The following is an 11,641-nucleotide window of genomic DNA, read 5'->3' as shown; positions in this document are numbered from 1 at the left end:
CACCGCCGAGTCCCCGCCGCCGCTGCCGCCGCTGGTGACCACCGCTGCACCGCCGAGTCCCCGCCGCCGCTGCCGCCGCTGCCGCCGCTGGCGCCGCTCCCGCCGCTGGCGCGGACCGCTGCACCGCCGAGTCCCCGCCGCCGCTGCCGCCGCTGGTGACCACCGCTGCACCGCCGAGTCCCCGCCACCGCTGCCGCCGCAGGTGACCACCGCTGCACCGCCGAGTCCCCGCCGCCGCTGCCGCCGCTGGTGACCACCGCTCCACCGCCGAGTCCCCGCCGCCGCTGCCGCCGCAGGTGACCACCGCTCCACCGCCGAGTCCCCGCCGCCGCTGCCGCCGCAGGTGACCACCGCTCCACCGCCGAGTCCCCGCCGCCGCTGCCGCCGCTGGTGACCACCGCTCCACCGCCGAGTCCCCGCCGCCGCTGCCGCCGCAGGTGACCACCGCTCCACCGCCGAGTCCCCGCCGCCGCTGCCGCCGCAGGTGACCACCGCTCCACCGCCAATCCGCCGCCGCCAGCGACGACTTCCGCTTCATCGCCAGGCCCCGCCGCGGCTGCTGCCGCTGGCGACTACCGCTCCACCGCCAAGCCGCGGTAGCCGGCGCCGCCGAGGGCTTCACCGTCAAGCCGCCGCCGCTGGCGACCACCGCTCCACCACCAAGACGCCGCCGCCAGCGACGACCACCGCTCCATCGCCGAGCCGCCGCCGCCGGCGACCACCGGTCCGCCGCCAAGCCGCCGACGCCGGCGACGCGACGCGGCGTGGCAATCATTCCCGCCGACAAAGTATTCAATCTCCGTGTGAACCGGCATGCGTCTCGGCCGGGGCACGTGTCGACTCCACGGCCAGTGCGGCCCAGAATATCCGCGGCCGCGGTCCGAGCGCCGCCACCGGCCCCAGCCCCACGCGGCGGCTCGGCGTCTGTTTCCGACTCGTCCGACATCGCAGGTTATTAGCGGCGCAAACTCTCACGGCGATGGCAGCGCTGGCCTGTGGGAAGCATTAGGGAAGGAAGCGGGGTTTTTGGAACAATCAATGTTGGGACAGGATGGGACGGACCGATCGCTAAAGGGAATGCTCCACATTTGAAGAACTTGAAAGAAGCTCCAGCATAACAAAACAGACTCATGCATAATTATGTTTTTTTTTTAATTGGAGAAGAATGTTTTAGTACACAAAATATATTTTGCAGTAAATATGCTCCTCAAACTTCATTGTTTGATTACGTCAAGGAACGTTTGTACGACGTTGAGGTACTGCCAAACAAGCCGTGAGAAATTGCCACTTACTTGTAGCACTTTGAACTCGTCGAGAGTTGGAAGCATGGACTGGAAGTGTTCGCCAAGCAAATATCATGATGTACTCGTGCTTTTGCCCTTTTTCGTGGTGTTCTTGTGTATTTATATTTGAATTATTGTTCACTATATGTATGTGCTCGTTTATAGCGTTATTCTGAAGTTATTCGATTCGAAGTATTATTTCCGTAATAACTAGAAAATGCAGAAACTATGTCCAACTTCATGCAGCACAAGGAGTGTTTCGTGAGTGAAGCTCGCACAGCCTGCTCAACATTTTTTGGGAGCCAACTGAAGCCCACTATTTTTGGAAATCGCGCTCACTGACGTCATATCTGAATGGCTGGACAATAATACTCTTCCTGGCCTTGAACACCGCCAGGCCTGTAGCGTAGCACTATTTGAATGACTTTGATATGACATCATGCACGTCTGAATGACCTTGAATAAGTCCGAACGAAAAAGTTGTCACACCTTCGCAGGTCTGTAGCTCAGAAGCTAGAGGGGTTTTGGTCTTAAGAAAGGCAGGGTTGTGAACAGTACTGAAGGATCTTCAGAATGGCTATTTCAGCTCAAATCCTCATAGAAATGTGAAACATCCGTTCAATGACAGGCAGCTACATTGGTTGAGTAGACAATCATGGCCGACTGTCACACGGACTAAAGTTTGTTCAATCTCGATGTCTCAGTTAAGCAGACAAAAGTTGGCACACAATTCAAATTAGTTTACTTGTGGAAGCTGCGTTGCATTACGGCGTCCGGAAAGGAGCTGTAAATCGCCGAACGACCTGTAAACAGTGTCCTAGAAGTGCCGACTTTAGGTGTAAAGCAACACCCTATGAGGAGGAAATTTTTCACTCCTTTTCTCCATCTTTTATGTGAATTTTTGCACTCCTGCCTGACACTGTCTAATCGCACATGCCAAGCCCCTATTTCCCTTTCGGAGGTTTTCAGATGTCATCCAAAAGCGAGCTCATTTGAAGCCACCAAGCATAAACGAGACTCCGCAGAGCCTGGACACCTATGGCTATGTCCTCACCTACATCTGAATCATGTCTATGTGTGCACAGAGCAAGGGCGCCAGGTACGCCAAAGCCCAAGAACCCCAGCGACTCCAGCCGCTTGAACGCATTAAGTTTGATTTGTTTACAAAATGTATCACAATCCGCAGCTGTGTACCAAATGCAAGGTTTTCACGCATCCCCTTTTTTTGGGTCACCACCACACCACAAAAGCAGAGCCTGGTGCAAGCACGAGCAAGGCCTGGTTGAGAATTTTACTGCACGTATTTCTTTTTTCCCGAGGACACCTGACTACCAAATTGCATCACTCCCGAAATGCAGGAGTGAAAAGTTCAAGAAATGTCTTCTAAATTAAATTTACAAGACGAATATCGCCACTTGAGCACTTATATTAACAGATTTTAAGTCCAATCAGCTGATGACAAAATTTTGCGAGAAAAGTGCTAGTCTTTATATTTATTTAGCTACTTTTGCTTTTCTTGGTATCATATGAGTGTGATACCACTTTATTCTTCTTTCCTTATGCATTGCCTTTACAGGTACCATCTGCTGCTTAAGATGGTTGACCAATTTCTCTGCAAGATGCTCCAACTGCAAATTTGTACGTATTTCATACATAAATTGGATTAATTCGCCAGCCGCCCAAACATGTTTGATATGCACCCAACAGCGAACAATTCACGGGGAATGAAGGAGACAATTTGAAGCACCCAACTTATTTTTACCGCCATTTTTGCCCTGTTACACCCTAGGTTAACCGTTTTCTTGGTTCATGGCTGTACTCAATGATGATAAATCCAGGCCTTTCGAGTGTCTATCTCACCAGGCTACCTGGCAAGGCTATCGCGTGCTGCCTTGGGACAGACCTGACGCAGCTAATACAGAAGTGTTTCATGACGAAATTCTGCCCTCTGGAGATGTTCATCATGCACACCTCTTACTTGTTTCGTATTTTGATCTCGTAGGTTGGTGGGCATGATTGATATTTATATTTAGTGGGGGTGAGTGGGATGAGTCTGTCTGCCAGCAGACCATGCAAAAGGTACTGACTTTTTGTCGTGGAGAAGCACTAAGAAGCCAGTAAGTCTCCTGTGGGCAAAGTAGTTGCTTGCCTTACCTGCTCTCAACACGTGATTGGTAACCAGAGTTAGTCATTTTCTGTTTTAATCCATCGAGTTTTGTCATAAGACAAATTATGGTGCCGTCCCCCGTCGCAAGGCATGCAATGGGCTTATTTGTTACATATTTTGGGATATTTACCCTACATTTCTGAAAGTGGCCCCCCATGGCTGCTATAGCCAGATGTTTTCTAAAGTTGTCATGGTTTGCTGATCGGCAAATAGCTGTACTGTATATGTGCACTATATTTTTTAACGCGGGTGTACTCTAAGCTGCATAGCAATTATAATATGAGTTAAATATTAGCATGTAACAAATGGTCAGACCATCCTATTTAAAATGTGAAGCCAACATCTCAAACTTTGTTATTAAATATCAATAAACAAGCCTAAATGGATGCCTTTGCTACAGCTGAAAAGCTGTAGCAAAGCTACAGCAATACTGGCATGGTCATCTAAAAGTTATGCTTCTTTTGGAGAAGAGAGATTGTTTTGTGGAGCATACCCATTATTGCCCTTGACATAGGCTAACCATGACAATCAAAATAAGTTGTTAAAAATGATTTCAAGTGTTTTGATTCGCGTGTCGCCATTTTTGTCTGATGTCAACAAACATACACAAATGAACTGAATAAAATGGAAGTTGAAACCAGCCAAAAATTAGCTTTCTCATATTTTTATCACGAGTGCTGCCGTCAACATATGCGTGAGTTTAGATGATGTTCAACATATGGGCTACTTTAAATTAGGTTTAGTTGGTTAAGTGCATGGCAAGTGGCAATACACATTGTGCAAGAACCAGTAACTCACAACTGCTGCAGTGATACAAACAGGTTAGACAGGATGAGATGAAGTAAGGCCTTTTTAGGTTAGTCCTAGGCTACTTTCATGGAAATAAGCATTGGTATTTTGTAAGAAAAAGTGACAAAATATTCGTTTTCCCTGACCACATCTTAACAGAATCCCGAGGTATGTCTATTGCGTTTGACTTAGTGATGAGGTGATGTGTAGGAGTCCAAGGTTATTTTGTTTGGGTGTTTTATGCTTGTTGAATTTTCCGTTGTTATTTTGTTATTGAATTCATTTTTGTTTTGTTTTAAAAGTGCTGTGGAAGGAAATGATAAGTGCCGCATCAAATTATTGGTGTTAATAATTTTGTATGCTCATAATATTGTCATGAAATTACTACGCTTTAGCACGCGCCCGGTTGGCCGGCTAGATACCCTTCGCTCGGGTGGGGAGGGGGAGTTAGGCGGGAGGGGCAATTTGACCCCCTGAGATCTCGGGAACTAAGAAGGCTAGAGACACCAAATATACAGGGTGTCTTGACCTATACGTGAACTCACTTAGGTTAGGTTTCAGCTTCCTAGGTCATGACCTTCAGGTCAAATCAGGTCAAACGAGGTCAAATTCCAGGTTTGTCTCCAAAGCGCTCCCAGAACCTAGGCAACTGTCTCTAAGCAAAAGGTCCCAAGCCCATTTGAGGTCACTGACCTTGTTTGACCTTTTGAAGGTCATGGTGACCAAAACCGATGCAAGACTGCTCTGAGTTTTGCATTTGAATAAGCGACAAAAATTATGCCAGGCAGTATGCTCCTAAAATAAAAAGTTCGAACCGGGTCATCTTAGGTCAATGAACTGTTCAGACCTCTATGAAGTAAATTGAGGATGTATCATGCGTGCGGTTCCTGCTGCCAATAAATTCGAAATGAGCACCAGAAGCTATCGCATTAAAGATGTTAAAAAACAAAATAGTTTTCCCAGGTTCCTGATATTACGTCCATGCCAACTTGCAATAGTTGTCTTTGTTTGCTGAGGCATCAGTCACGAGCTCATAAGTTCCAATTTTTGTGAATTGATTTTTTCACTCCAACACAGTCTTTTTGCCATGAATTGTTTCACTCCCACCCCAGTTCAAAAGCGATTCTAGCTCCCTGCCTGTAAATGAGCTTGGTATATGAATTTTCCGCAAGCTAGGATTCTTTCGATTGGAGTGGAGATCTTTATATAGTTTACGAGTCTGTTAAGCAAAAATGTTAGATTCGTAAAAAATATGTTCATTTTGGTGACTTCGTTTAGGAAGGCAAACGGAAAGCATTGCGCGGCTCCGCCCAGTTACGCCAAACGCGAAGAGGAAAAACTAATCTATACCAACGCCTTGCGCTTTCCTGATATTTCTGCTGGTGACATGGTTGGCATAAGCCATTCAATACATGCCAAATAAATTCCGTGCCACTGGCGAGAAGGTTACATAGATTTGCAAATAAGTACCGAAGAGCACAACTGCAGCGGCCGCCAGCTCTCTGCCGTCTCCCGTTCCGCACCATAAGACATCGAGATGCCCTCGGCCCTCGCTCTCCCTCTGCCTAAGCGGGGCGCCGCCTCGCACGAGACGCCGCCGGTCGTGACTGGGCGACATCGCCGGTCGACCACAGCCGGTGGCCAGGCAAGCACCGCCGGGTGACAAGGCGCCGTAGCTCGGGCCAACGACTGTCCCCTGGCAAGATACCGCGCCGCATGGCCGCCCGGCTCGGTGGCCGGCCGCCGGCGATGTGACGCCCCGGCCCAGACTTCGGAGCGCGCCGCAGCGTGACGGGGAGGCTGGAGCAGTGTGTGGCTCATCACTACAAGGAGCGCTTGCACGTGGCTGACATTCGCTAGCGCGCAGGAGACTTTTTGGTCGTGAGGGTGGTGCGCGAATCCACGGAGTCTAGTGACAGCACGCTTACCGAGATGCACGTCCGTTGGTTCGCGGCAGATTCCGTACGAGTCAGGAGAGAACGACAGAATGCCAACTGAGCGATTTGTAAATATCAAGTCAAAGATATACTGAAAGTACTAACTTGTGATCAGATTGTGATCAGTTTTTTTCACAGCGTTGCCCTTTCCGGGAGTTTTTTCACAGCATAGCCCTTTCAGCTGGCCTTGTCTTTTCCGGGAGTTACTCGTTCGCCTGCATAACAAAACCATGATTGCGCTGATGGACATACAACCTTTCCGTTGATACGCAACAGAGCTCATGTCGGCCGTTTTTTAGATCCCACCAACAAATAGAGGAACTATGTGTAATAAGGCTGCTTATTTAAAGAGCTGGCAACTACGCTCCTCCAAAACCTTATAAGCGTCGGCGAACATCCTTGTGTCCGAGGGCCATACCAGGAATGAAGGTTTAATTATATGCCGGATTTCCGACAGCTATTACAAAACCATTCGCGTGTAGTTCGTCTCGTCTATTTTGCGAGCACAGCGTATCCATCCAGGTAAATCTGGCTATCCAGGTCCCAGATCAACCGGGTGTTGTTTAGAAATACTGAACGTCAAAAGGCATGCAATTTTGTTCTCACTCTTATCATAACTTTTTGGGCACTTACTTCCAGAGCAACAGCTATAGAAAGAGCCTGAAAAGTAAGAGTAAGTGGGAAGGAGGGAGAGAAGTAAGTAGAAAAAGGGCATAGGTGTGTACAGACGATACGCTCCTGGCGAGTGGGAAGTGTGTTCCTCCAGATATAGCCTAGATACATTAATACATGGATACAAACAGCAACAACTTCGTTGTCTGATACACACGATAATCTGCACGTGCACTCCACAGGTGCGATGTGAACATGAGGGTGCGGTCCGTTCGTGAGCATTCACCCGTCGGGCTCTGCAGTCCCGAGACGCACGTCAGGCGTCCGATATTCACGCACGGCCCTCGGTGACACCCCAGAAAACAGAGCCAAGCTGCGCTGAGTGCAGGGTGTAGGGTCCGGAGGCGTTTGGTATCCGCGCGACGACGATGCCACCGAAGTTGTTCCGCAACCGTTCCAGCGCTGCGGAAGCTGTATGTGGCATGACACCGTCTTTGGACTTTCTTTGCAAACAGTACTTCCTGCAAGTATCTTCGGACTGCCTTGAGGGTGCACTAATGCTGTTGTTCATCGACGTTTGCTTCCCTCCCCCCCCCCCCCCTCCATCTCCCCCTTTGCCACCCATTGCCACCACGGGTGCCCCAGTGATGTTTTATGGAGCCATAGCACATACACACATTGGGTTGGGTCGTGACAAATTAGCTAAGATCGCAAGTAAAAGTGTTGTTCGCTACCTATTGTTAAGAGCTTGTGAGATTTTTGGGGTAAATTTGTAAATAATCTTAAGAGAATGTGTCGTTCTCGTTTACACCCAGTGAGAAATTTTTCATTGCATCATTTAGATCAAGTATTCATTTTTGCACTCTTTAGGTATAATTTTCAGATTCGACACAAGCGTCTCCGCAAATCGTCTCATCTTTTCGACTCCTTACTCGCAAATCCCTTCCGCTGTTAGCCTGAGGAAGTGATTGGCGCAGACGCATCATGCATAATAAAGCTGTTGTTCTACATTCTCCGTAAGGGTTTTCGGACACTCGCACGTGGCGTCATGTATTGAGAGGAAGAGCAGCCTGCGTACCGATTGCAATTTCTCTACTGTTGAAGCCTGCAGATAGGTTCAATGCAAGCTTTAAAAAGAATACCAGCAGATTAGACTCATAAGCAATCAGCTGGATGTGGTTGGCGAGTTTTGTATCTCACAGACTTCCAAGCATCGGTTCGGTCTGCCAGTCTAACAAACATGGCGTACCCAATACCCATCGCCTGGCGGGCATTTCAATTAGTCTAAAAAGGTAAGTGGATGTACAAGGCAATTTTTAAGCTACTCAAGTGGATAGAAAAGACGTGTTAAAAATGTTCTTGAGCTACCTTTATTCCTTTTGAACACATTGAGTTGTTACATATTAAGTCGGCAAATTAGTATCAACGTAATGAAAGAAAAGGCGATTTAAGGAAGCCGGTTTAGCAGCCATAGTCCGTTCATGTCACTTCTACCCGATTATTTTTGAATACATAAGTAATGAGACCGAATCACTCGACAAATGCCAATGCATCAGCCATCTAAAATGCCACTCACACATAGGTTAGAGGCCACGCTGATTCTGACAAGACAACGTCTGCAATATTAATAGCGCCAGACGATAATGGTTATGCGTGCCTCAAAACGGCAACACATAATTCGGAAAAGAGTCCTCCTTTGCCTCAAGCACAGTCCGTTCCGTCTTTGCCGCAGCTGGCGCGCTCGATGACGTGCGTCCCGCCCCACCACTGCAGCCATTGCCGCGGGACGAGCCGCAGGTCTTCTGGCCATTTGGTTATATCATGGTAAACAGTGGCAATTAAAGTTGGCGTCGGCTGACCGGTGCGGACGTATTTCTTCACGTTTCTGATCTCGTGTTGAACAGTCTTAGCTGCACGGCCTTTTGGCGGGTCTCCCCGATGGCGTCAGCGAGCACGGCCGGAAGAATGACTTCCGGTTGAGCCCAGCAGCCATTTCGCTGAACCAATGGTCGGACTGTGCGTTAGACCGCGTAGCCAAACCGCCGAGCCGATAAACACTACCAAATAACTGGCCGGTTTCCCCAAACAGGTGCGAAACAGGAATGCCAATACTGGCGCTGGAATTGCTATTAGTCAACAACGCCAAAAATTTCTCGTCTGCAGGTATTCCCTCGTACCAGGAGTGTCATTGCCTTCTAGGACCGAGCCTATGGTATTTCCTTATGCTGGCAGGCTGGGTGCTCGCGACTTTTACGGCGCGTCAACAGCTTAATTGCGACATTGTCAATGCAAGCAACAAGGCAAAAATAAAAAAGGCCAGGGTTAAAACCTTGGTATTCATGAAATTGCAACACAAATACCGCTTGCAAAGTCGCAGATCATTGAAAGTCACCGCACACCTCGTATCAGTCGCATTGCAGCGACTGAAACGTGCTCTTGTGGCCAGATAAATTGTCATATCTAGATGCTTTTTAGTGGCTTATACTGTCGCGTTATGGCGCACCGTGAGTCACTAGTAAAATGAAAGAGTCGGTCGACCAGGTGAACCATTGGAAATGCATTGATCTTGCTAATCTGTCAACGAGTCGAGCTACAAACCAAAAATCATGCCTCGGTTTTGTCGCCGGATTGGTATGAATAAAAAAGTATGGTGCCGTAGGGGGCGGTAAGGCTAGTCTCGAAATCTCAGTTAGTTCGAGTGCCTGCCTTCAATTTCACCCACCCGTGGTGGAGTGGATTTGTGTCACTTTGGGCATTTGGGACAAACTGTCAAGCATTGCGGCACGCTAAGCTGTCGCCACCATTTTTTGCCGCTCTTGGAATTTGGCGATCGGTGGTAGTGGTCAGAGAGCACAAGACAAACACTGCGCAGTGTGTTTTTCATCCCAGACATAAATCCATTTAAATGCCTTGACCAATTTTTAACAAAGATCTTTACGGAAAGGGCTGCTTGCGCTTTGAGACGAAAATTCGTAATCACGGACGCCTCACGTCAGGATGTGCAGTGTACACCACAATATTTTCTCTTGTTAGTCATAAAAACGCCCCAGCCCAGAGTATTGCTGGCGTCTAACGTCGCGTGAAAAAATACATTTTTGTCGCCGAGCAACCGGCTGACATGCTCTTACACTTCGCCCTTCCTTAGAAGCAAGGCTTTCCATTGTCGTGGCCTTGTTAGGGTTGAAATTGCGAGATAAAGCATGCCGTGCTGCCACTCCTGCTGAGCTTCATCCACGTTTCTGAGTCGGCCTCTTACATTTCGAAATGACGTATTCCTATAAAACTCATCCCAACCCACGAAAACATAGAAACAGAGAAATATCCGTCAGGAGTGAGATGTGCAACGCTAGCTGCATGTCTGCATTCACGACACACACAAAAACAACTTACGGCCATGATCCAGTACACCATATAGGTGATGGCATCCATTTGTTTTCTACGTGCCATTTAGATCAGCTTGAGACGAAAATTTCAAAATCGATTTCCACCCATTTCCCCTGTTTTCTGTCAGACATTGACAACTTTGTTGAACTTTGTGTAGTGTACGTACCGGAGGTTGTTTTGAGCTGTAAAACGATAAAATCAGGCAAGGATATTAAAAAAGCATGAGTCAACTTGACAACCACTCAAGTTTACGTGCAATTCACGCCATGGAAATATGGTTAAGCGCTCCACTCCGTCGCCCACCGAATGACCTGTTACATGTAATTCGTAGTTCCAAGAGCTGTCACACGTGCTGCCTCGGTGCGGTTTTCCCGCAAGCGCAGCAGGCATCGGGACACAGGTCCTGCCTCCACGGGACCTACGTCACGCGCGAAACAAGCGGGGCAGGTATCCGGACAAAGAGCCTGCTTTCACGGGACCTACGTCACGCGCGAAACAAACGGGGCAGGCACCCGTGGTGGAGTGGATTTGTGTCATCTGATCCGGACAAATGGCCTGCTTTCACGGGACCTACGTCACGCGCGAAACAAGCTCAACCTCTGCATCCGGACACAGGTCCTGCTTTCACGGGACCTACGTCACGCACGAAACAAGCTGAACCACTGTACCGCTGTCCCCATCAGTCCTCGAACGCTGAACAAGAAGAAACTTAGGGTTTGCTCCTCGTAACTGCACATACACCTGCAGCCTGATATGCACATGATATAGCGCAGTACGTTTCTAAGCTGACTCAAAAAGCATCTCGTGAAGAGATTCATCAAATATCGCCTTCACAATTGCTGCTCAAGCGGACGTTTAGGGTGAAACTTGGATAGGGCGGGTGCCGGAGCGGTAAAATTGTTAACTAGGTAAAAGAGTTGGTGTTCGTCGGCCAAAACTACGTGAGGGAACAATTTGCTGGATGGAGATTGAATCAGTAAAGTTCGCCGGGCAGCCGACGGCAGCACCCGAACAGATAAGACCATAAGTTTGAGCACGATTTAAAATGTCATCGTTCTAATTATCCCGCGGAACGAATTGAAACTTCAATTCCGGTTGTCACATCCAGCTGAGGGAGAGAGCCGCTGGAATCGCCGGTCGAGCTTCTCGGGCATCTCTGGCCAGGTCCAGGCTCATGGGAGATTACTGCTGGATTGGGGGCGGCGTCTCTCTCTCTCTCTCTCTTCTCTCTCTGCTCCTCTCTCTCTCTCTCTCTCTCTCCCTCTCTCTCTCTCTCTCTCTCTCCTCTCTCTCTCTCTCTCTCTCTCTCTCTCTCTCTCTCTCTCTCTCTCTCTCTCTCTCTCTCGCTCTCTCTCTCTCGCTCCCTCTCCTCTCCTCCTCTCTCTCGCCTCGCCTCTCTCTCTCTCCGCTCTCCTCCTCTCTCCTCCTCCTCTCGCTCTCCTCGCTCTCCTCGCTCTCTCTCCTCTCTC

The sequence above is a fragment of the Pollicipes pollicipes genome, unplaced genomic scaffold, assembly GCF_011947565.3.
Source record: "Pollicipes pollicipes isolate AB1234 unplaced genomic scaffold, Ppol_2.1 Scaffold_2555;HRSCAF=2994_pilon_pilon_pilon, whole genome shotgun sequence".
Classification (NCBI taxonomy): domain Eukaryota; kingdom Metazoa; phylum Arthropoda; class Thecostraca; order Pollicipedomorpha; family Pollicipedidae; genus Pollicipes; species Pollicipes pollicipes.
The sequence above is the reverse complement of the archived record's forward strand: the minus strand, read 5'-3'. Positions refer to the sequence as shown.